Source organism: Desmodus rotundus, chromosome 11 (assembly GCF_022682495.2).
Source record: "Desmodus rotundus isolate HL8 chromosome 11, HLdesRot8A.1, whole genome shotgun sequence".
In the NCBI taxonomy this organism is placed as follows: domain Eukaryota; kingdom Metazoa; phylum Chordata; class Mammalia; order Chiroptera; family Phyllostomidae; genus Desmodus; species Desmodus rotundus.
In genome coordinates, this window is record NC_071397.1 from 45,557,552 (window position 1) to 45,581,538 (window position 23,987).

At 45.5% G+C, this 23,987-nt stretch overlaps 1 protein-coding gene across 6 annotated transcripts in view; it reads left to right on the plus strand.

Annotated features, from left to right (window-relative positions):
* Window positions 1-23,987, plus strand: part of ANKRD6 (ankyrin repeat domain 6) — a 180,459-nt gene that overhangs the window by 117,035 nt on the left and 39,437 nt on the right. The window lies entirely within an intron of this gene.

Here is a 23,987-nt window from a genome sequence, read left to right on the forward strand (position 1 = left end):
AGCCTCCACCTGCAGGGAGTCCACCTGGAGCACAGCGCCCTGCATGGAACACATTGGCCTCTTACCTGCTGAAACACTGGCTGTGTATTAGCTCTGGGTCTCTCATACCTGCATGCTCTGAACTCCGCAGCAGACTACTGCTCTCACCTGGGTCAGGGCTTCTCTCTTACTTTCCTTGGTGTTTGATGCAGAAGAAAAGCACTGGGATTTGGGGTCCAAAGACCTAGGTACAAGCGCCTGCTCCACTGCTTGTTAACTACTTGTTGATGCAGGCCAGGGTTTTCAGCTTCTGCGCTACTGGCCTTTCAGGCCAAATAATTCTTTGTTGTGGGCTATTGCCCTGTGGACAGTAGGATGTTTTGTAGCATCTTTGGCCTCTACCCATTAGATGCCAGCAGTACACTTCCTCCTCCCTAGTTGTGACAACCAAAAAATGTCTCTAGACATTGTCAAATGTCCCCTGCCTCTGGGGAGGGGACAGTATTACTCTTAGCTGAGAACCACTGATGTAGGCAAATTGCTTCACTTCTTGGGCCTCAGTTTCCTCACACAACTTAGAGGATTTCCCTAAGGACTAAGTGTGATAACACATGTTGTTGCAGTTATAAAATCTAAGTAGGCACAAAATATCAGGGATGGGTTTAAAAAAAAAAAAAAGTGCCTAGCACAGTACCCCCGTAAGCACTAACCCACTGCCACACCAGTCAGGGCATACTTTTCATATTGAGATCAGTTATCTTCATGTGTCTTGACCAACATATTTCCAGCTGGAACAGGTAATCTGACCAGGACACTGGGTATCCTGAGAAGTCAGACGTGTCCCTGGAGTAAACTGTCTGGCCCTTAGAGACGGAAACTCAGGATCTCCCAGGAATTTGTCATCTGATCCCCTCACTTCTTGCCTCTGCTCTCAACAAAGTCACCCATTATTTCATGCACCCAGCAAGTACTAACTGAGCACCTGCTTTGCACCAGTGAACAATACAGGGAAAAAAGCCTTGGTCCTTGCAGAGCTTGTGTCCTGTTGGAGAAAGTGACTACAATTTGCCTTGCCTGCCCCTCCCTCCCTGAAGTTCGCCTTGGCTCCTTGATGCTCCAGTTCCTGACTTGCTTCTCCAAAGGTGCCTTCCCCATCTCCGTTTGCACTTCCCACCTGTAATTCTGATTTTCCTCAAGGGTCTCAGCCTTCATCTGCTCTAATTTTTGCATGCCCCCCTCCCACTGGTCACCACACTGTCTTCCCCAGCTTGGCTCTGTCTCCTGATCCTCGTGTGGAGCTGCCTACATGGGCATCTTCATATGAATGATCCACAGGTACTTCACAGGTGCTAGAAATCTAAATGCCCAAAACAACCTTAATGTGCCCCTTCCGTTCTCATCCCATGGTCTCTACTAATGACTAGCACCCCACTTTGCACCGTCCCTCAGGCAGAAGCCCAAGGCCCCCCTCCCTTCACGACCCCCTCCACCTACACTGCTGCTCAGTGACCCGGAATGGCTCATTCCGCCTCCTCATCTCTCTACTCTGTGCCTTTCTAGGTGCCCCCGTGGACACTTCTTAAGTGTCCACATTTGATAATAAAACAGAAAACTGGGATTTTTCTTTGCAAGAAATCCTTGGTTTTATAGGAATATATTCTCTTCGTAGTCACCTCACTTTTTAGTTACGTATCCTCACCTACAGCTTAATATTGTTACCCCAATACCAGTAGGTGTTATGTAGTCTGGATAAATCCTCTGCACGGCTCCCAATGCCACGTGTTGAGCCTGTAGCTAGCGTTCGGAGCCTCTAGGAATCCACCAATAGAGCATCTTTTTTCAGGAAGCCGGTCCTTGGGATGTTTCACCACGGCCTTTATTTTTCTCCAAAAGTAACCAGACAAATTTTAATTAAGAAAAATGCAGGTTCATTCATAAAATTAATGTTTATTAAATCTCTATTGATACATACCACTACCCCTGAGTAATGATATTGGGATTTCGATGATTAAGAAGTGTAGCCCACGGCCTCAGGAAGCTTGTTCATGGAGAGTGAGCTGCCTAGAGTGTACCGCAGAGTGGGCCGGTGGACACCTCAGGAGGGGCCGACACGGGGGGCACGTCAAGAAGGTAGGGATTGTGGGGAGGGAGGCAAAAAAAAAAAGAATTAAAGACCATATACAAACTTTCACGGTGTCATGTATATCTAATTTATGTAAATCCATACATTTACATATATGTTTATGTAGAAGGAAATTGAGAGAGCATTAAGACTTATGTATTGACCAGTTATAGCCACTGATACATGAACAAAGCAAGTAGCAAGGGATAGGTATAGTATGATATACTTTGGTTAAGAAACAGATCCACTTCTCTGTGCAAACATGTGCTTGTGTTTGTGTGAGCAGGAAGAACCGAGTAGAAAATATGAGGCTGTTAAACATTGGTTACCTGGTGGGAAAGATGATTAGCTTTGCTTTCATACAACTTCCCATGGTATTGGTCCGCATATTAAAATAAGCATATAGCCCTGGCTGGTGTGGGTCAGTGGATTGAGTGCTGGCCTGTGAACCAAAGGGTTGCTGGTTCGATTCCCAGTCAAGGCACATGCCTGGGTTGTAGGCCAGGTCCCCAGTAGGGGTGTGCAAGAGGCAACCACACATTGATGATTCTCTCCCTGTCTTTCTCCCTCTCTTCCCCTCTGTCTAAAAATAAATAAATCTTTTTTAAAAAATAAAATAAAATAAGCATATGGTACTTTAGTAATTTGCCAGACATAAAATGGAGTTTATATATGTGTGTGGAGTGCCTGTACCAGCACTGGGCCAGTGCTCTGCATATACTATGTCTATGAAAGTCTCACAGCAGCTCTGAGAAGTCTGTGCCCTGATATCTACGGTACCAGTGCGGAAAGGGGGTGCTGAGCAGGAATAAGGGAATCAAAGCCAGTTAAGTGGTACGTGGTAGACCTGTAAGGAAGCCAGCTGTGTGTGGCTCTGAGGCTGCACACTGAGGACAGCACCTAAACTGTCCCTGCTCCTGTCAGCACAGCCCGCAGCTACTCCTTCTTGGTTCTTCTTCCCCCTCAATGCACGCGGAGAAAGGGGCTGTCCTGTACACGGGACTGCCCCTTCCCCACCACATGCACACCATTCCCAGAGTTTTGTAGCAACGTCAGAAATTCCTGACCAAGGCAATGAAGTGCAGAGGGTATGAAAATGGATACAGAAGCCATACTGCCTTGGGTTCAAATGCCAGCATATTTATAGCTCTGTGATCTCGGGAAGATTGCCTAATCTCTCTGTGCCTCATATCTTCATCTCGAAAATGAGGATTAAATGATAGGTACTTTGTTGGGTAGTTTAAGCACTAACTGAATCAATACCAGCAAAATACTTAGAACACCGTCTAGCACATAGTAAGTGTGAGATGCGGTTGCCATTACGAGGAGTCCTGATGGAGCAACAGCAGCCACCTCGTGGTCTGAGAATTGTGATCCAAGGAGCAGGCGGGGGTTTAGAGCAAAGGACACAGGCTGTTCAGTGTCCTCCTCTGAAAAGTGAGGGTGACCCGGCCTTGTGGGGTCGCTGTGAAGATTAAATGAGATGACATGGTGTTCAGCACAATGTCCAGCAGTTAATAAATGAGCACTATCTCTTTCTTGGTAGAAGCTGAGAAGCTGATTGTAAAATCTATGTGAAAATGCAAAGGATTTAGAATTGCAAAAGCAATTTTGAAGAGGAAAGTTGGAAGACCTGTGCTACTTGATGTCCAGGCTTACCGTAACACTCTAGTAATCAAGACAGGTGGTATAGCTGTAAAGATAAACGAATAGATCAAGAGAACAGGATGGGAAGTCCTCAAATAGACCTACACATATTTGGTCAACTCATGTTTGACAAAGGTGCCAAAGCAATTTAATGGGGAAAGAATAGTGTTTTCCACAAATGGTGCTGGAACAATTGGACATGGGTGTGCAAAAAAGTGAATGTGTTGTACCACATAAGCATGTTAACTGAAAGATGGATCACAGACCTAAATGTAAACTATAAAAATTCTAGAAGAGTATAAAATCTTTGTGATCTTGTGTAATGTTAAATGTTATGTTTCCACTTGTCTAGGCCATGATGCCTAGATATTTGGTCAAACATTATTTTAGATGTTTCTTTGAAACTATTCTTTAGATGAGATTAACATTTAAGTCAGTAGGTGACTATCCTCCATTATGTGGTGGGCCTCATCCAATCAGGTGAAGGCCTTAAGAGAAAAATACTGACCAGTGAATCCTGCCTGCAGACTGCGTTCAGTGTCTAGCTGAAGCATCTGCTCTTTGCTGGGTCTCCAGCCTCCGGGCCTACCCTGCAGAGTTTGGACTCACCAAGCACGAGCCATTTCCTTAAAATAAATCTCACCCAACCCCAACCACTGAATTGACAAACATACTGGAGAATGCTGCTCCACTGTAGAAAGGAATGAGTTACTGACAGAGGAAACAGTGTGAATGAATCTGAAAGCCTTATGCATTTGATGCCAGGCACAACAGGCCACACACAGCGTGGTTCCCTTTACATGGCATGGTAGAACAGTCAAAAGTATACGGCAGAAAATAGATAAGTGATTTGCTAGGGGCAGGGACGGTAGAAAGGGATTGACCAATAAAAAAGCAGGAGGGAGTTTTGGTGGTGGAGGAAAATCTTCTCTATTTTGTGGTGGTGGTTTTATATAACCAAAAACATTTATTCAAACACACCAAACTGAATACTTTAAAAGGGGAAATTTTATTGGATATGAATTGTACCTTGATTTTTTTTAATGCTCACCTGAGGATATTGTTATTGATTTTTGAGAGAGAGGAAGAGGGAGAGGGAGGGGAGATGAGAGAGATAGAGAGAGGTACAGAGACGGAGACAGAGAATCATTGGTGTGAGAAAGAAACATCAGTCGGTTGCCTCCCGTACATGCCCTGACCAGGGATTGAACCCACAGCCCTTTGGTGTTTGGGACAATGCTCCAAACAACTGACCCACCTGGCCAGGGTGCACTTTGATTTTTCTTTTTTTAAATAGCTGTCCTAAATAAAATTGTTATAGAGAAGGAAATACACGTAGGAGGCTCAGTAACTTTGTTCTAGTCATGTATAGGCTGTGGCTCCTGCGGAACTTTTACTTCGTCTCCCTACGCTAGTGAATGACCGTGCTCCAATAAATGTAAACTTGAAACCTTTAAATAGAAAGATATGCAAAGACTTTGTAGTAATGTGACGATCCCAAGCATGACATTGTGTTTACAACAATGAGGAGTGTGGGGTGGTAGATGTTTTCTGTTAGCCGCTACCAAGAGAAGGCTGAAGGTAGATACCTGATGTGCATTCAGGCTCTCAAAGACGCGTAGCAGGACCAGGATCTGCATGGACAATAGCATCCCTCCTGCTGCTTCAACTGGGCTTCTTGCTCTTAAACCTGTTTCCCATTTGGGTCACACCCTGCTTTCCAGGGCAGTGGCGGGCAGTGGAAGCAAGGACCTTGTTGCTCATTTGTTTTCGAGTCTGCAGGTGTGTGTTTCATATGCGGACTTACTGCAGTGGTGTGGTTGTGAACTTGTGTGTGCCAGCCTGTTGGTCTGGAGCCCTGTCCTGAAAGCTGCCGTCCCCACGAGGTGGGCCATGGGGAAGTAGACACTTGTAAGGCTGTCGTTCAGGTGAAAGTGTTTACTGGAGAGCTTGTGTTGTATGTAGCTTGCTTCTTCCAAAAGACTCTGTATACTTGTTTTAGAAGATATGAAAATAAAAAAGTTGAACAGGTAATACGTTGACACAGAAGGTATAGAAGGCCGATAAGTCTTTCTCCCATACTCTGTCGCTTGGTGTCTCTCTCCTTGAAGGCAATCTGTCTTACCTGCTTCTTGTATTTTTTCCTGAGATGGTTTATGCATACATGTGCAAGTAGATGTGTCGATATGTGTTCCTCCACGAGCTGTTTCTGCACCAATTGCAGGGTACACTGCATATCCTTCTTCACTTTGCTTTATGCAATGAACTGCAATTAGCTTAATCTATCCCCTGTTTTTTAAAGGGTTTATTTATTTATTTTTAGAGAGAGGGGAGGGGAGGGAGAAAGAGAGGCAGAGAAACATCAACTGGCTGCCCCTCACATGCCCATGAGCAGGGAGGACCTGGCCTGCAACCCAGGAATGTGCCCTGACCTGGAATCAAACCAGTGACTTCTCAGTTCTCAGGCCAGTGTTCAATCCACAGAGCCATACCAACCAGGGCTTTACCTATCCCCTAGTAATGGACGTTAAGATTATGTTAGTCTTCTGCTCTTAGAAATTATGCTGCAGCAACTAACCTTGTCCAGAGCTCCTGTTGCAGTGTGGTTATATCTGGGGGACAGATCTCTCTAAGTGGCACTTCCTGGTTTGGTGACGCATCCCCTTGTCACTTTGACAGCTACAGCAGAACTGCTGTGCATAAAGCTTGCATCAGTGTGCACTCCTGCAGCAGGTGGGAGTGGCCTGTGCCACTGACCTTGAGGTGCACAATGACCAGCCACGCTGGGCTCTCCTTTCCTCCCTCTCCTTTCGAACTTGTCCTGCCTTTCTAGCATTCTCTCCATGAGCTCTCTGCTGTGACTGACTTGGCCTATATTTAGCCTTTGTTACTCTACTTCAGCATGAGTTCCACAGAGTTTTCTCTTTCTACTTCGGCCTCTGGGCTGTGTCTAGGGCCGGCTGCCTGGGAGAAAGCAAGGGAGTGGCTGATGGGAGGGCAGGCGAGGGGCCCTCCACACCTCTCCTCCCCTTCCTCACCCACCACCCGAAGCTGGGAAATGTGGCCCAGTATGTTGTCACCTTCCCAGGGAGGGCGTGAGGTCTGGTGCCTATGCAGGGATGATGCAACCCCGGGCCCTGCTCCAGGCTAGTATATCTACATGGAGGGTATACAGTTACTGTCAGGTTGGACAGAAAATCTGCTTTTTCTCCATTAGGCAGAAGCATCACCATGTGGGAGGATAATCCCAACAGGGAAACTGAGGCCTTTGTGGTTTATCATCAGAAATCATCAAGGAAGCTTGGCAAATGGTGGTACTTCTGAGCAACAGTTGTACAATGAGCATATGTTAAGACTTTATTAAATGAATCAATTAATGAGGGAACCAGTAAGATGTTACAACTGGTTTAAAGGAGAATACAAAGAATTACGAATACAGGGCCAGGCACAAGTAAACACCCCTTTTTTATTACATAAAAATTTTAAGGCAGAATCATAAGCATGTAATTCTGTAACATAACACTATCACACTCAAGCACACCAAATGACATTTTAGGTGAAATGTTCAAATTGCTGTCCATCTCATGTGAGACACTCACGTACCCTACCAACCACACTCAGTGGCGTTCCTTCTGTCAGACCCTGTATGTAGGCTGTCAGGAAAGCAGACATAAATTTGTTTATTAGATGTAAAACTGACTGGCATGCACCGAATCTCCACTGGACATAGTTTATTTGCATCAGCCTCAGTGTGGTGAAACTGTACGGTTATTAAGCAGCTCAGAGACATGGAGGCGAACGAGAGATGCCTTGGAAGTGAGCGTGCTGTGCCTGAGACAGGATGCTGGCCCCTCCCTCCCCTCCCTCCCCGCCAGGTGTGTGTGTGTCTGTTACCCTGTTAGATTAGAATTTCTTTTATTTTTGTTTTTTTAAATCATGGTAAAAATAACACAAAATATAGCATTTTATCCGTGCTTAAGTGTACAGCTCACTGGTATTAGTGCATTTACATCATTGGAGAACCATCAGCACTGTTCATATCCAGAACTCTTTTCATGCAAAACCAAAACGCCGCACCCCTTAAATGCTTACACCCCATTTCCCGCTCCCCTGGTCCCTGGCAACCATGGCCCCACTTTCCATCTCTATGAATTCGTCACCCATTTCAATATCTTCCCCAGTTTTCCCTTAACAAGGGTCCCAGGCAGTGAGTCACACTGACCGTCTCTGTGGCCCTGGCCATCATTAGCCACCCTGAGCCTTGGTTTCCCGCCTGTGAAATCAGCATGGCGACGCTTACTTCAGGGGTGTGTGGTGAGGGTTAAATGAGGTGACCCACGCAGAATGCTCAGTACCTGCAATGAGAATGTGTAAGGAGCTCAGTGGATGGTTGTTGCTATTATCACAATCACTATTTTCTTACTTGAGTGCTTGGACTGCAGAGGCTTGGAAGTTCCATTAGGTAAGGAATGTTTCAGTATTGGCTAAGAACGTGATCACCTGGAGAGCCTTAAAAATATGGATGCCCCGGTAGATCCCACACCCAGAGGTTCTGATTTCATTGGTCTGGGGTGTGGCTTGAGTTTGGGTGTTTCTCAGAGCTCTGAGTGATGCTAATGAGCAGAGAGGCGGAGAACCGCTTGCTGCTCCAGGTATTTCTCCCTGATGTCTCAGAGATGTGTAGGGTAGGACAACCCTCTCTAGTGAGCATTGGGCCAAGTTGGGGTTTACACACCTGGAAGTCATGGCTCTTTGTAGTACACTGTGAAACATTGACACCTCCAACCAGAAACAAGTTTACCAGCAGGAAATACATGTCTCTAATATGAGAAGGCTGACACATGCTGTGGATTGTTGTGTGGCTTGCTTATGAGACAAGGCATGAAAATTTATTGGGTCAATACTAGGAAAGTCTCAGTAAGTGATACCTTATTATGATGAGCATGCTAATTAGACAGGAGCACAGTGACCCTGTGCTTCTAACAGAGGTAGGGTACCCCCAGGAAGTGCTCTTTGGAGGTAGGAGAGGTGGCCCTCTCAGATGGAGAGGGACAGGGTGGGACTTTAATCAGACATTAGCCCCTGCCTGGGCCTGTGCGGAGACCTAGTGTAGCTGAGGAAAGCAAGCCTCCAAACTTGGGGTGGGCCCTCACACCTGACCAGGCACCTTAGGAGAACCTCTTGAGGCTGCTTGGAATGGGAGTCCCAGAATCGGCTGAGTCTCTCAGCTACAGGGTGTCTTCTGTTTCCCTCTTGCTGTGTTTGCACCGGAGTTCACTCAGGGTGGCAGCAGGCCCCAGTTGCCCTCCCCTTTCCCCAGTTCTGGGCAGGCCTGGTGGGTGTGTCAGCCCAGAGACCCTTCTAGAACCTGGGTCCTCAATCAGCAAGTCACCCACCATCCCCGTTCCCCAGGGTCTGTCTGTGTGTGCAGTGGGCACTCTGTTGCCTGAGCAGTGTGCATTCAAAGTGGAAGCCTCTACTGCATGACAGAGTACTTCATAACCCAGATTAATGTGCCACTTAAGCCCCCTAAAGTCATACATTTAATAGGTGCTAACCACTCTGGAGGGGATATTGTAATGCGGCACAGCTGGGTGTCAGCATTTTAATCCTCTCTAAGTGCTACCTGTATCTTCCTGAATGAAATCCGTTGTAGTTTCCAGGCCAGTAGCTGGCCTGTTGTAAGACTTCCAAAGCATTACCACCTAATCCAAATTATTCTGGGAGTGCTGCAAATGAAGACACCACAGAGGAAAGGAGCTTTATCAGCTGTGAGTCAACCATCAGGAACTCTACTCAGATGCCAGGGCAGGTGGTCTGGTGGTAGAGTCTCTGAGTCCCTTATTACTTTTCTTTTTCTTCTTTTTTTCCTCTTAAGCTATATTGATTTAGGTTTCAGAAAATAAATTAAGCCTGAAACTTATTTGGAGACTGAAAATCCTTTCTCACTGGCCTGTTGGTTTATTTCCAATGAGGATTAGCTATTGTATGTTTAGGCTGCTATAAAAACCAAGGATCTAGGGTAGATGGGTGAGTAGGTGGCAACTGTGCTTGGTTTTCTTTTAGCTCACATTTTCATGGAGTCAAGCATTGTATAAAGAATTGGACACCGTGAGCAAATGCAATGTATCCCAAGTGCAAGGCTGGCTCCACAGCTGTCTCAGTCTGCTTAGGCTGCTGTAAATACTACCACAGTCTGAGCAGCTTAAGTAACAGACAATTATTTTTCACAGTTCTGTAGGCTGGGAAGTTCAAGATCAAGGTGTCAGCAGATTGGGTCTTGTGAGGGTGTTGTTCCTGACTTTCAGACAGTGGTGTTCTCACTGTGTTCACACATGATGGGGAGAGAGAGCTCTGACCTCTCTTCCTATGTTTTTGAGAACTAATCCCACCATGGGGTCTTACATTCACAACCTCATTTAGTCTTAATTACTCCCATAGTCCCTATCTCCAAGTACTACCACATTGGAGGAAAGAGCTTCAATAAGTGAATTTTGGGGGCACAGACATTTAGTCCATAACAGGTTAAGCAAGAAAAAGTATATGATCATATCCACAGATGCAGAAAAAACATTTGGTAAAATTCAACACTCATTCATGGTTAAAAAAAAAAGAAGCTCTCAGCAAACTAAGAATTGAGGAGAACTTTTCAACCTGATATCTACAAAAAACCTATAGCTAATATTCTTAATGTTGGAAAACAGAATGCTTTTCTCTAAGAAAAGGAAGAAGGCGGGGATGTCTGCTCTTACCACTTGTGTCCAATGTAGCGCCACAGATTCTAACCACTGCAACACAGCAAGAAGAAAAAAGAAAAGGCATAAGATTGAAAAAGAAGAAATAACACTATGTCTATTTCTATTTGTAGTAGACATGAGTGTCTACATAGGGAAAACCAAGGAATCTACAAAAAAACTCCTAAAACTAATGAGAGTTCAGCAAACTTGCAAGATAATAGATTAACACACAGTAATTTATTACATAGCAATATACTAACTATGAATGTGTGGTGTTGGAAATAAAAACACAGAAACACTCAGGTTTAAATTGAACAAAACATGCACAGGATCTGAAAAATTACAAAACGATGAAGAAAGAAATCAAAGGAGGCCTGAATAACTGGAGACACATGCATGTCATGTTCATGGTTAGAAGACTCAAATAGGAAAGCTGATAATTCTCTCCAGATAGGTCTGTATGTTTAATGCAGTTTCTTTTGAAATCCCAGCAAAGTGTTTTGCAGATATATGCAAGCTTATTCTAAAACAAGGGTGTCCGACCCACGGCTCATGGGCTGCATACAGCCTAGGGTACCTATGAATGCAGCCCAACACAAAATCGTAAATTTACTTAAAACGTTATGGGGTTTTTTTGTGATTATGGGTTGCAATGCATTTAATGTGTGGCCCAAGACAACTCTTCTTCTTCCAGTGTAGCCTAGAGATGCCAAAGGTTGGATACCCCTGTTCTAAAATGTATGTGAAAAGACACATTCTAAGATAGATAAAACAAAATTAAGCAGGAGGAATCACTCTGCTTGATATTAAGACCAACTATATGTATAATTACAATATTGAGGAGTATGCGGTTTATCGGTGGAGGGATAGACACATAGATCAATAGAACAGAATTGAGAAACCCAGGAATAGACCCACACAAGTATGTCCAAATGATTTTTCCCAAAGGTGCAAAAGCAATTCACTAGGACACTGAACAGATGATGTTGAAACAATTGGATGTCCATAGGTTAAAAAAATGAAACTTGACCCTAAGCCCACCACCTTACACAAAAATTAATCCAAAATGGGTCATGGTCTTAAGTGTAGAATGTAAAATTATAAAATTTCTTTTAAAAATCATGAGAAAATCTTCAGGCCCTAGGGGTAGGCAAAGAGCCCTTAGATTTGACACCTGAAGCATGATCCATAAAAGGAAAAAGTGATCAATTGGATCACCCAAGAATGAAAGGCTTCTGCTCTGTGAACAACTCTGAAGATGAAAAGACAACCAACAGTCTGGGAGAAAATATTTACAAGCCACAGGTTTGACAAAGGATTCATAGCTAGAATAAGAGGCCTGTCCAGAAGGTATCCAGCCATGTAATATGGATAACAGAGACATTTATTGAAGAAGATACAAGATACAAGAAACACTGTACACAGGACAATGATGTCTCTGTCCCCCTCAAAGTAGGCACCTTGGGACCTCACACAGTTCCCCCAATTGTCATCAGCTGCTCCAGTGGATTTTCCTCAATATCATCAATGGTCTGAAATCTCTTCCCTTTCAAAGGTGATTTTAGTTTTAGGAAAAGCCAGGGTCCCAGGGCACCAAATCTGGGCTGTAGGGGGTCTGAGTCACCTGGATGATTTGATATTTTGCCAAAAAATTCTGCATTGGACATGATGTGTGAGTGGGTGCATTGTTGTGATGAAGCTGTCAGTCATCAGTAAGTAGCCCATAGCTGTGGCCTTCTGAGTCACCTGAATAGTTTCTGCAGAGGGATGTTCAAGCTTAACACAAAATTTGATGCAGATTCACTGCTCTACTCGCGCAGTCATTTTGAATGTGCAGCCACACAGTACACATGCTCGCTTAATGGCATCTACTGCCCACTGACTAGTACAGTGAAGTCATCGTTGTTCATGCATGAGCATTCCAGTCCACTCTCCTTGGCTGCCAGGTCACATCGATATTGCACGAACTGTTCTTGTTATATTAACAATGCCTGGACTTTTTCCTGGACAGACCACATATAAAGAACTCTCAAAATTCAACTAAAATAACTAACAGTTCTGTTAGCAAATGGACAAAGGCATGAAGAGACATTCACCAAATAGCATATACCAATGGCAAATAAGCAAATGAAAAGATGTGTAGCATCATTAGCCATAAGGTAAATGCAAACTAGAATCACAATGAAATATCACTACATCTATTAGAATGAATAAAATAAAAAATAGTGACTACACCAAATGCTGACAAGGATGTAGAGAAACTGAATCTCTCCTACATCTCTGGTGGAAATACAAAATGATACAGCCACTCTGGACAATAGTCTGGCGGTTTCTTATAAAACTAAATATGCAACTACTATGTGACCCAGCAGTTGCACTCTTGGACAATTATCCACGGGAAATCAAAGCTTATGTTTACACAAAAGCATGCCAAGAAGTGTTTATAGCACCCCTATTTGCAATAGCCCAAAACTGGCATCAACCCAGCTGTCCTGCAGCAAGGGAATGGTTAACCAGTTATGGTGCATTCATACCACTGGATGCTACTCAGCAGTAAAAGAGAACAAACTGTCGACATATGCAAGGTAACACACTGTTTCATTCCATTTATATGACATTGACAAAATTAGAGAAATGGAAAAAAATTGTGATTTCTCTGGTGAGGGATGAGGGTGGAAGATAAGTGAGGGGAGGGAGGTGGGTGTACTTGTAAGGGGCACCAGGAAGAGTCCTTGGTGATAGAGCTGTTCTGTGTCTGGACTGTGTCAGTACCCTGGTTCTGATATTGCTGTAGTTTTGCAGGATGTTATAATTGGAGAAAACTGGGTGAAGAATGTGTGAGAGCTGTCTGTATTTCTTAAAACTGCATATAAATCTATAATTACCTTGCAGTAAAAAGTTTAATTTTTAAAAAATTACAAAGGGAAGGCAGGGACAACGGAAGGCCATAATTAAAAGCTATTTGTGGCTTGAAGGCCACAGTTTACAACTTCAGCCAAAGACCCAGATTCTCGGAGTTAAATTGTGCAGCCCTGCATCCAACCTCCATGCCTCCCCCTGCCCCAGTCAGCAAAGCTGCACCGCCTAGGCCTGAATCCCACAGGTGTTTCCACTGCCTTGAGTTCTGGTGATGTGTCTCTGGTATTTCTATACCCTGTGAGGGTTGAACCCCCACCTTAATAGCTTCATGCCCTGGAGCAATACTCTTAAGGTGCCCCATCTGGGCTCTTCTGCTTCCCCAAAGGAGCAGAGATTGTCCCTGGGAAAGCTGGTAGGAAATATGGGTGAGCTCTTAGCCTGGCACTGGCACTCAAGTGTTTGTCAAGTAAATTATACCTACTGCTTTGACTATAAAAGAAAATTCTTAAATACACATGTGGGACTTCCTTCAGAATATAGACCCGTGCCAGAGAGAAAAGGGAGCTGCTTTTGTTACAGCAAACCCTGGAGTCTACAAAGCTTTTCACCTGGGGGGAGGCTTTCTGAGTGGAGGGGCGGTCAGACCAGCCTCCCTCTGTCCCTGGGCACTTTCCCTGTGCAATTCTCTCACTTTGCCGGCCCCGGGGTAAAGAGCTTCACTTTAAGACAGAGGAGGATTTAGCCAGAAGTTGATGGAGTTTTGGCTTCAAGGGCCCTTCCTTGCCCTGGTGCCTTTCAATTCCCCCAACACAATTTTGTAATCTTTTTTAAGGAAGGACTTCAACACTATGTTTCAGGCCTCATGGAATTCACATTTACTCTTGGTAAAGGTTCCTTTGAAGAAACAACCCCAACTCGTGGTTCTCAGCATAACGGAGCTAGGATGAAACTTCCCCAAATTCTAGATACTAGGGGTTACAAATAAGGAAGAGACAAAGACAATATAAGCATAAAGAAGCAATGCAGTGCAAATACTAGTTTCTTCTTCTCTACTAGCTAGCTTTCCCCAGCACTCTCAAGCTCTGGGAGACAGCTGGGTTCCTCACCTCCTGATGCCCAGCCTACTTCCACATAGAGATGCCTTGTGATGGTTCATCACCTAGAAACTGGTGATTGATAGCATGTGCTTTGAATTAAGACAGTCTGAGTTCAAATACCATTGTACTGCTTAGCAGCTGTGTGCTTGGACAAGTATTTCACCGCTATGCCTCAGTTTCCATATCTGTAAAATGCAACAATAATAACTACCTTCATTTTGCCAGGTTATGCTGCAGGTAATCCAAAATCTCAGAAACTTTAAACAGCTTTTGAAGGTTTATTTCTTGATCCTTTTGTTTGCCCACTGCAGGTCAGTGGGGTTGGGTGGGAGAGGAGGCTGAGCACATCCTGGCCCTCACTCAGGACCAGAGTGACCGAGGCACCACCATTTGGAAAGTTGTCTGTCAGCACTGGTGCCACAGTAGAAGGGCAGGTGGGGATTTGCCCATTAGCTCTAAATGTTTTAGCCTTAAACTGATACATCACACACTCATTTCATTGGCCAGAGCAAGTCATGTGGCTGCACCTAACTTCAGAGAGGTTGAGAAGTGCACCTTTCCCATGAACTTGGAAGAGAAAGGCGTGGGAGCAGTCAGTGTTTGCCGCACACACCTTAGGGTGCCTGGGAGGACTGAATGGTATAATGAAGTGCCTAGAAGGGTCCTTGGTTTTGTAAGGGCTCAGTGTTAGTTACTGGGAAACCTGGGGCTCCAAGAATATGAAAACGAGAATGGAGGATTTCCTACCAAATTGTCAGTGATAAAAGTTGACCCCCTACAAGCAAATTAGAAAAGTTGGACTTCATAAAAATTAAAAATTTTTGTGTATCAGAGGATACTATCAACAGAGGGGAAAAGGTAACCCAAAGAATGAGAGAAAATATTTGCATATCGCCCTGGCTGGTGTAGCTCAGTGGATTGAGCACGGGCCTTCGAACCAAAGGGTCACTGGTTTAATTCCCAGTCAGGGCACATGCCTCGGTTGCAGGCCAGGTCCCCAGTGGGGGGTGTGTGAGAGGCAACCACACATTAATGTTTCTCTCCCTCTCTTTCTCCTTCCCTTTCCCTCTCTCTAAAAATAAATTAATTAAAAAAATATTTGCAAATCATATATCTGACAAGGGATTATTATCTAGAATATATAAAGAACTTCAACAACTCAGCCACACCAAAATAACTCAATTTTTAAAGTGAACAAAGGACTTGAATAGATATTTCTCCAAAGAAGATATACAAATGGACAGTAAGCACATGGCAGAGGTTCAGCATCATGAGCCATTAGGGAAATTTAAGCCAAACTCATAATTAAATCATATCTATTAGAATGGTTATTTCAAAAAGACCAAAACAAGCAGAAAATAACAAATGTTGGCAAGGAGGTGGAGAAATTAGGAACCTTGTACATTGCTGTGGGAATGTAAAATGGTACAAACACTATGAAAAACAGTATGGTGATTCCTCAAAAAATTAAACAGAATTACTACGTAATTTAGCAATTGCACTCCTAGGAATATACACAAAAGAAATGAAAGCAGGGGTTTGAACAGCTGTTTGTATGACCATGTTCATGCAATATTGTTCACAATCGCCAAATGTTGGAAGCAACTCATGTCCATGAGTAAATAAGTGGATAAACAAAATATAGTATATACATAAAAATAGCTATGCTGCGGTAACACAAACTTCCGGCATTAAATGACCTGTATTACTCAGCCTTAAAAAGGAATGAACTTCTGATTCATGCCACAACATGGATGTGCCTTGAAGGTACAGACAGACCCTAGGTCCCGAACATCCTGGCTCTCAAACAGTTTGGTTCTCGACCAAGTTGTTCACAGAAAAAAATGTCTCGGTTGTGGGGCAAGACTTCGGGTCTGCATTCTCTCTACCCAGCAACCCCTTCATGCTGATACCCATGTGATCAGTCACACATCTCTTAGGTGACAGACAAAGGAGATCAGTTTCTGAACAAATCTCTTCTTGAACAGTTTTCCAGAATGAATTAAGTTCAAGAATGGAGGTTCCACTGTATTAGGCCCAGTGATATAAGCCAGGCACCAAAAGACAAATACTGTACGATTTCACTTATATGAAGTACCAAGAATAGGCACATTTCTAGAGATGGAAGTAGAAAAGAGGTTAGCAGGCACTTGGGAGGAACAGGTGATCTGAAGTTATTGTTTGAAGGATACAGAGTTTCTGTTCAGGATGATGAAAAAAAATCTGGAATTGGATAGTCATGAGTGAATATACTTAATACCACTGAACTATACACTTGAAATGGTTAAAGTAGCAAATTTTATGTTATGCATATTTTACTACAATAAATCAAAACTAACTGAACCAAGAATAACAAAGCTGGAATAGTCTAATCACCACAGAAATGGTTAGAAACGTCATTAGAGACTCGCCCTTTGAACACACTGGGGCCAAACGGTGTCTCAGCCCTGTTTTGTATTTCAACTGTGAAAGAATAACAATTCCGGTGTTACTTAAATTATTGTGAAGCATAGAACAAAATGGAAACCTAGATCTGTTTTATGAAAGCATTATAAACTTAATACCAAGGCCAGGGAGATAGAAGTGAGAGAGGGAAAAAGAGAGAGAGTACAAGAGCTGTTAGATCCATCTCAGCTGTGAATATAAACACAAAACTCCTTCATGACATTACTGAGAAGGATACAGCTCCTAACCAGAAGAGTAATTCTGTGTGGCCAAGTAGAGTTTGATCCAGGAATGCAAAGTTGCTTCCATAATTCGTACTGCCAAGAAATTGAAGGAGAAAAACACACAGTTATATTGACAGTTGCTGAAAAGGCAGTGATTCCTAAAACCCCCAGAAAATCAGAGAGGCCAGTCCTTATATCCCGACCATAGTTCTTCACGAATTGGACCACTGGCTCCACTCTGTCAGTGTGTCAGCCCGTTGAAAACGCAGCCTGAGCGGCTTCCTGTGAACATGAGGCCGTTAAGTGAGTGCTTTAACATTGAGGGACAGACGCCCTGCAGGGACCGAGGGAACCCTTCACAGCCATTTAAGGTGACTGAAATATTTTGGTCCTTGCTGGTGGACCTTTCTAGAAGCAAGCCCAACCCTGGCAGTTACTGGATCACCTCAAAAGGAATTCACTTATTAAGTAAGCCATTATTCACATTATATGTGAATAATTGACTTCTAACAATATACATTTGAAATCATCTCCCCAAATTATTTATGATTATTAGGCCATCCCCCAAAGTAGGACTTAAAGAAGCATTCTGAAGCTTTTTGTCACAGGAAGCGGACCCGTTTACAAGGGAGGGTTGTTACCTTACAGGACAACCCCAGTACCCCTCCCATGTGGGATTGGGCTGTGGGTGCTCAGTGCGGGGGGGTTTTCATCTGCCCCCATTACATTCGAGGTTAAAATCGGCCTCTTCTTCCACCTGAGACTGTCTTGAATCCTGATTTAAGTAATCCACAGAATTGACTCCCTCGCTGCTGCTTGTCACCTGTAGTCTAAGATGTGATATGTCACTTGTCCATGCAGTCAGGTAGACAGAACACATCTCCAACAAGGAAAATTTTTTTAAGTAAAGTTTTATTTTCTCACTCTCCTTTGATCTTTGGCACTTTTTCCCTTCACTTGTTTTTTCTGAATGTCTTTAAAACTTTATGTTCATTAAATCATAACCCTTAAAGGACTTTGAAGTTTTTGACCCAAATCTCCACCAGTCCAGGCAGCTGAGACTCAGGACGACTGTCTGTGGTAAGAGGATGCTGGGGGCACCACAGACCCACAGACAGTCGGCAGTTAAAACCTGGGTCGTTTTCCACCATTAAAACCTGGGTGAGTGGCCAAGGGGCCAGGGCTCCCCTATGTGCACTTCCGCCATGAGGAAGATTCAAGATCCTGAAAAATCATTGGACCTTTTCCCCTTACTGTCTTCATCCACATTAAATTCTCAAAGACCCTCTTCAATGTGAGTGTTACATTGTTTCTAAAATATGCGCCACTCTTACTTTACTAGCGTTATAACTTCGTTTTTACATCTCTTTCCTTTCTTATTTCCTTTTCTTAATGCTACAGACAATATAGACATTATTTGCCTCAAAAAAGACTGCAGTGCCATGTAGTCACAGAGATGTAAAGTACAGCACATAGAGTATAGGCAATAGTGTTGTAATAACTGTGTGTGGTGCCAGATGGGTAATAGGCCTGGGGGGATCACTTCATAAGTTACATAAATGTCTGACCACCATGCTCAACACCTGAAACTAATATACACTGAATGTCAACTGTAATTGAAATTTTTTAAATTAAAAAAACCCCCAACAGTATAACCCTGATCTGTAGTATTTCTCATGATCTCCTGATGGAAGGAACTGTTGTCATTTTGAAGTTATACTAACCTAACTAAATTCTTCCTGATGAACTGTTTCCTGCTGTGTGTATCACATCTATGCACCTGCCCCCCTTGTAATAACTCCCAGCTGATATGCTTAAATTGTTTTATTTTTTTGAGTTAGTGGGTCTCAATTCCTTTACCCTTCTGTGCCCCATGTCTCTGTGTGACCTTGGTCATACGCTTGTTTATGAACTCAGATGGTGTTCCAGGAATGGCTGAGCATCAACACCCTTCTTTCTCACTTTTTGGGCCCACTCCAGGGCTCATCATTCGTGATGAGATAGTGTTGTTGGTCTGCAAGGCCTGCCCCTTAGTAAGGAGGATCCAAGACCCAAGCAGCAGAGAGGAGCTGTGGCCCAGCCTCTGAGTCTGGGCTGGAGTGAGAAGTGATTAGATCTCGGGCCAGGACTCCCATGCCCCATGGAGTCAGTGGGAGGGAAGGGTCTTTCCCGGCTTGTTTCTGTGGGTTGTGGTTCCCAAATGCCCCCTGACCCCCTCCTTGGGGTCAGCCCCTACCTAGGAAGCCTCTCCTATGTGAACACCTTGTTCTACCTGAGGCTGTCCAGTGAGAAGGGTTAAGCACCATATCTGAACACATGCTGGGAATAAAGCCCATCTACATCCTTTCAAGGTGCCTTTTAAGCTTGTTCCTTTTGGCTGGGCTTCCTTGTCACCCTTGTTGGCAGGAGATCTTTATCTGAACAGGAATCCTCCCCCTGGAATGCTCCCTGACCGAGACCAGCCCCTCCAGGTGGGAGTTGGCCTCTTCAAACTGTGTAGCAGGGACCATTTGTTCTGTGCTCCCTTTACGATCACCTGTTAGTGTAATTTATGGGTGACCTGCTTGAACAGGACTCACTCTGATGCTCTTGTGCAGCAGTTCTGCTGGAAGTCGGGACCCACAAGGGCTCAACCTGCCAGAACAAAGCAGCACCGCAGGCCAGAGCTCCAGAGTGGTGGACGGAGGGGCCACCTTTTTGTCGTTGTTGCCTGGCAATATTTGCTCCAGAGCCCTTTGCTCTTCAGTTCCCAGGAAATGAACAGGCTCTGAGTCTCTGCCTGTCCCTGCAGGGTCCTGTGTCCTCTCTCAGATGGCCCTGATATCAGGGCAAGTGGGAGGAACCAGCACCTTTAAAGGGTACTGGGAGGGATGCATTCAAATCACCTGGAACTTGAAAAGCAGCAGCTGCTTCTCCTGGGAACTTGTTAGAAATGCAAATTCTGTCTCTGCCCCAGGCCTCCTGAATCAGAAACTCTGGAAAGGGGCCCAGATATGTCTGTTTACAAGCCCTCCAGAAGATTCTGCTGCCCAATAAAGTTCAAGAACCACTGATTTAAGGCATAATGTGAATGCACAAAGCTAGACAGTTTTATGTGACCCGTGACTGTAACTGCCAAAGCATCAACAGAAAAGATGCACAGAAAAAGGCGGATAAAATGGTAACAGTTGTGTTGGGTGGTAGCATCACAGATGATGTGCTTTTATCTTCCAAATTTTTAGGAGTGTCATTATGTTGCTTATATATTCTTTTAAGATCTGGGATGCTCTGGGCTGTGGCGGTGTGGGGCTGTAGAGTTTCGTGCTGACAGGTGCAGATGAGAGCATTGTGAAGAATGCACACAGAGCAGTGGCTCTTGCTCGGACAGGCCCAACCCAGCAGGGTTCGCCCAAGGGCCTGTAGCTGCTCTGGGGAGGACTGCCGTGGCCCGGCTCTCAGGCCTGGCCCCCATCGGAATCACCTGGGAGGCTGTGCAACAACTCACGCCTGGGCCCCACCAAGGAGAACTGGGCCAAAACCTGTGGAGGAGGAGTTCAGGCAAAGATAGAAGTTGACAGACAGACAAACAGACCAGCCCCCCGCAGGTGATTCTCCTGTCTCTCTTTCCTAGAGGTCTAAGGGAAGCAGGTTATTTCCACACACCTTCAAAGGTCAGTATCTGGGAGTCTTGGGAGCTTTCTGAGGGTGAGACATGGAGCCTGTCTGCAAGGGGTCAGCCTCTCCCCATCCCAATGTCAGGAGTGTGGGGGTCAGCATGGGGGCCAGGGTCAGGCAGCTTGGGGGTGGGTCCAAACTCTTAATTACGTGCTGTATGACATAGAGCAAGCAACAGTCTCTCCGTATCTCGGTTTTTCTCATTTGTAAAATGGGCTTAATGATGCTGTCTGCCTCATAGGTGGTCAGGAGAACGGCACGAGCAAATACTGTCCACGTAAAACTCTTAGGATAGTGCCTGCCATGTAGTGAGTGTCCCATAAGTGTTAGCTGCCTCTGTCCCTCACTCTTGTTCTCATTGTTATTGTTCTCCCTGGTCCCATCAGGATTGGGGTCAGCTGGGTTGAACTGTTCTTTGAGGATAACTGGGGTAGGACTCCACACAAATCGATGCTTCTAAACCGTCTTCCTCTTCTCACTCATGGTACATAGTCTTTTCTCCTGTTCCCATTTCTCCCACTGGCCAGGCCCAGGGGCATGAGATGATAGCAGGTGCATCCTTGAGTTTGTCATTCACACTCAGGGGATTGCGGCCTTTCCCATTTGTCAGGTGTGAGCCTGGAGTGTCCTTGCGTGCTGGGTGGGAGCAGCTGTTCCCCTTAACAGCTCTACTTCTGTTGTTTTTCACTAAACAATGTTCTGGAAAACCACGCACATTTCTGCTTTTTTTCTGTCCTTTGGTGGGTGGTGGTGATGTGTGTGTTTGTCTAAGGGGTGGTCTTGTGTAGGAGAGCCCAGGGGGTGGGGGTGCACAGCTTTTGGTTCAGTGGGAAACCGATTCCTACTGCTGACGCCAGAAAGGGGCCAGACACACGAGGGAGTGCTGAGCCCATGCAGAGAAGCCCCCAGGTCACTGCTGCAGCTGCATCAATACCTGCGAAGCCCCAGGATATCTATACCTCTTTTGAGGGGCTGAGACACCCCAGAACTCCAAGTCCACAGCCATCCTATGCTCTCCATTTCTGAGGTCAAGCCTGGAACTGTGGGATTTGCTTCAGCATCCCCAGTAGCCCCAGCTGCCCTGTGATTGAGGAACACTGGAACCTCTTTGATTTGTCCCTGCCCCCCATGCCCCAGAGTAAGCTTGCTTCATCATTTATGGGAAGCACCCGGCTGACACTCAAAACAGCCTGTGGCAGTTTCCTCAAAGGGACCCTAGTGCTGTGGGAGTGGGGACAATAAGGCCAGGGACATTTCTTCTTGGAGAATTGGAGAAGGGTGTTCCCACTCAAGGAGTCTCTTCCATCAGAGACACGAGACCTATACTTGTGGACTGTGTTTCAGAAGTGGAAGTGGGCAAGTGGATCAGGCCCTCCTGCTAGGTAGGGCCCACCTGGCTGTCCCAGTGCTCCGAGGTCCAGCGCTCTGCCCAGGTCCACTTGCCTTTGAAAACACGTCACTGGTCTTTGCCAAGACAAAGGTGTGGAGTGTTGAGGAGGAGGGGGAACAGGTGGGGTGCCTTCGGGGTTAGGGCTGAGGGCAGTTGGAGGGAAGGGAATCCCATGTTAGGTGGTGGGTGTTACCTCATCTAACCTTATTCAGTCCTGTGGGGTGGGGAGTGGAGGCTGTTTCTGATTTACAGACGAGGGAACAGGCCTGGGGGTGTGTGGCGCCCAGGAACACAGCAGCACTGAACCAGGCCCTTCGGACTCCAGGGCCTCTGGCCTTTTGTTTTTCCACAGAGGGGGTTCTCTGCTGACTTTGGATGAAGAAGGAATCTCCAGTTGAGGAAGGAATGTCCAGTTGAGGGCCATTTGTCAGTAAGTTTGAGTTTCTAAAGCGCCCTCTGGAGGTGACCTGGTTTGAACCATAGCAGTATTTCCTTCATCTGACTTCTGATTACTGGTGTCCAGTTGGACACACATGTCGCCTCCCTGGGCTTTGCTTCCCACCAGTAATATCTGGTTGCCGACAAAATGTTCCTCAGGGCCCCTCTGACCCCGGCGCCCGCTGACTCCTCAGCTGTGGCCTCCTCCCCAGCCTCTCCCTGGGCAGCCCCTCCCCATCGTGCTCAGCAGGTTCCAGTTGCTTGAACACACCTGTGTCCCGTCATCCTGTTAGCCTTCCTCACAGCACACACATCTTCCTCACCCACAAGCAGTGAACTTGCCTGTGTTTCAGGGCCTCTGTGAAGGTCACTTACCCATCCCCTTGATGGGGACACGGGATGACGGATAGAGCCTGGGACCAGGCCCAGGGAATGGGACCTGGTTACTCGGTCTGATCAGCTGTGGACATTTCATTTAGATCAGGGGTGTCAAACTCATTTTCTCGGGGGTCCACATCGGCCTCCTGATGGCCTTCCACGGGCCAAATGTAATTTCAGCTACTTAGCTGTTAAGCGGTAGTTACGGTTATGCAGTCCTAAAATTATTTTGGCCCTTTGAAGGCCACCGGGAGGGTGACGTGGCCCCCGGGGGAAGAGTTTGACACCCCTGATTTAGAGCATCAAGGGGATGTAGCGTGCACTGGGCACAGTCGTCAGCCAAGGACGGTCACTCCTCATCTCAGACGTTGCTTTTATTTATAAAGCCTTTTTTATAGCCCGCTTTCTTAGGAGTAACGTTTTCTTAATTAAGGATTCTAATTTTAAAGTGAGCTCTGACCTTAGTAGAAATTAAGATCCTTCATCGTTTGCTATCTGTCTCCTTCCCCCCGCCCCCATGGCTAGTTACCCACAGCAAACTGGCATTTTATTGAAATCATAAATGGGTTTAGCCTGCTGGAGTATCAACAAAGGTCTTCGGGAAGTTTTGTCGGGGTGCTGAAGAGGATGGAGGGCTGTGTGGTACTTTTTCCTCTGGTGCGTTTCAGCCTGGCTGGGGGCGGCGGAGAAATGATGTCTGAAACAGGGTGAAAATGTTTCTTCATGGTGGACTTGAGGGAGAAAGCAGAGGGAGCACAGTGTCTCCTTTAGAATTTGGAGAACTCAGAGTTTGGCACGGTCAGTTCTCCGAGTAGAAGTTGATTTGTACCGAAGAGGGTTATTCAGGGCATCACCCTCAGTGTCTGACCTCAGCAGCCGTGTGCTTAGGGCAGGTGCAGGGAATGGTCATCTCTGTGACCTGACAGCAGGGCGGAGAAGCCTTCTCAGGTGCACAAGGAGGTGTGCGCACAATCGTGTTCTGCATACCACTGGGAACACCTGCACGTCCATGGGTCG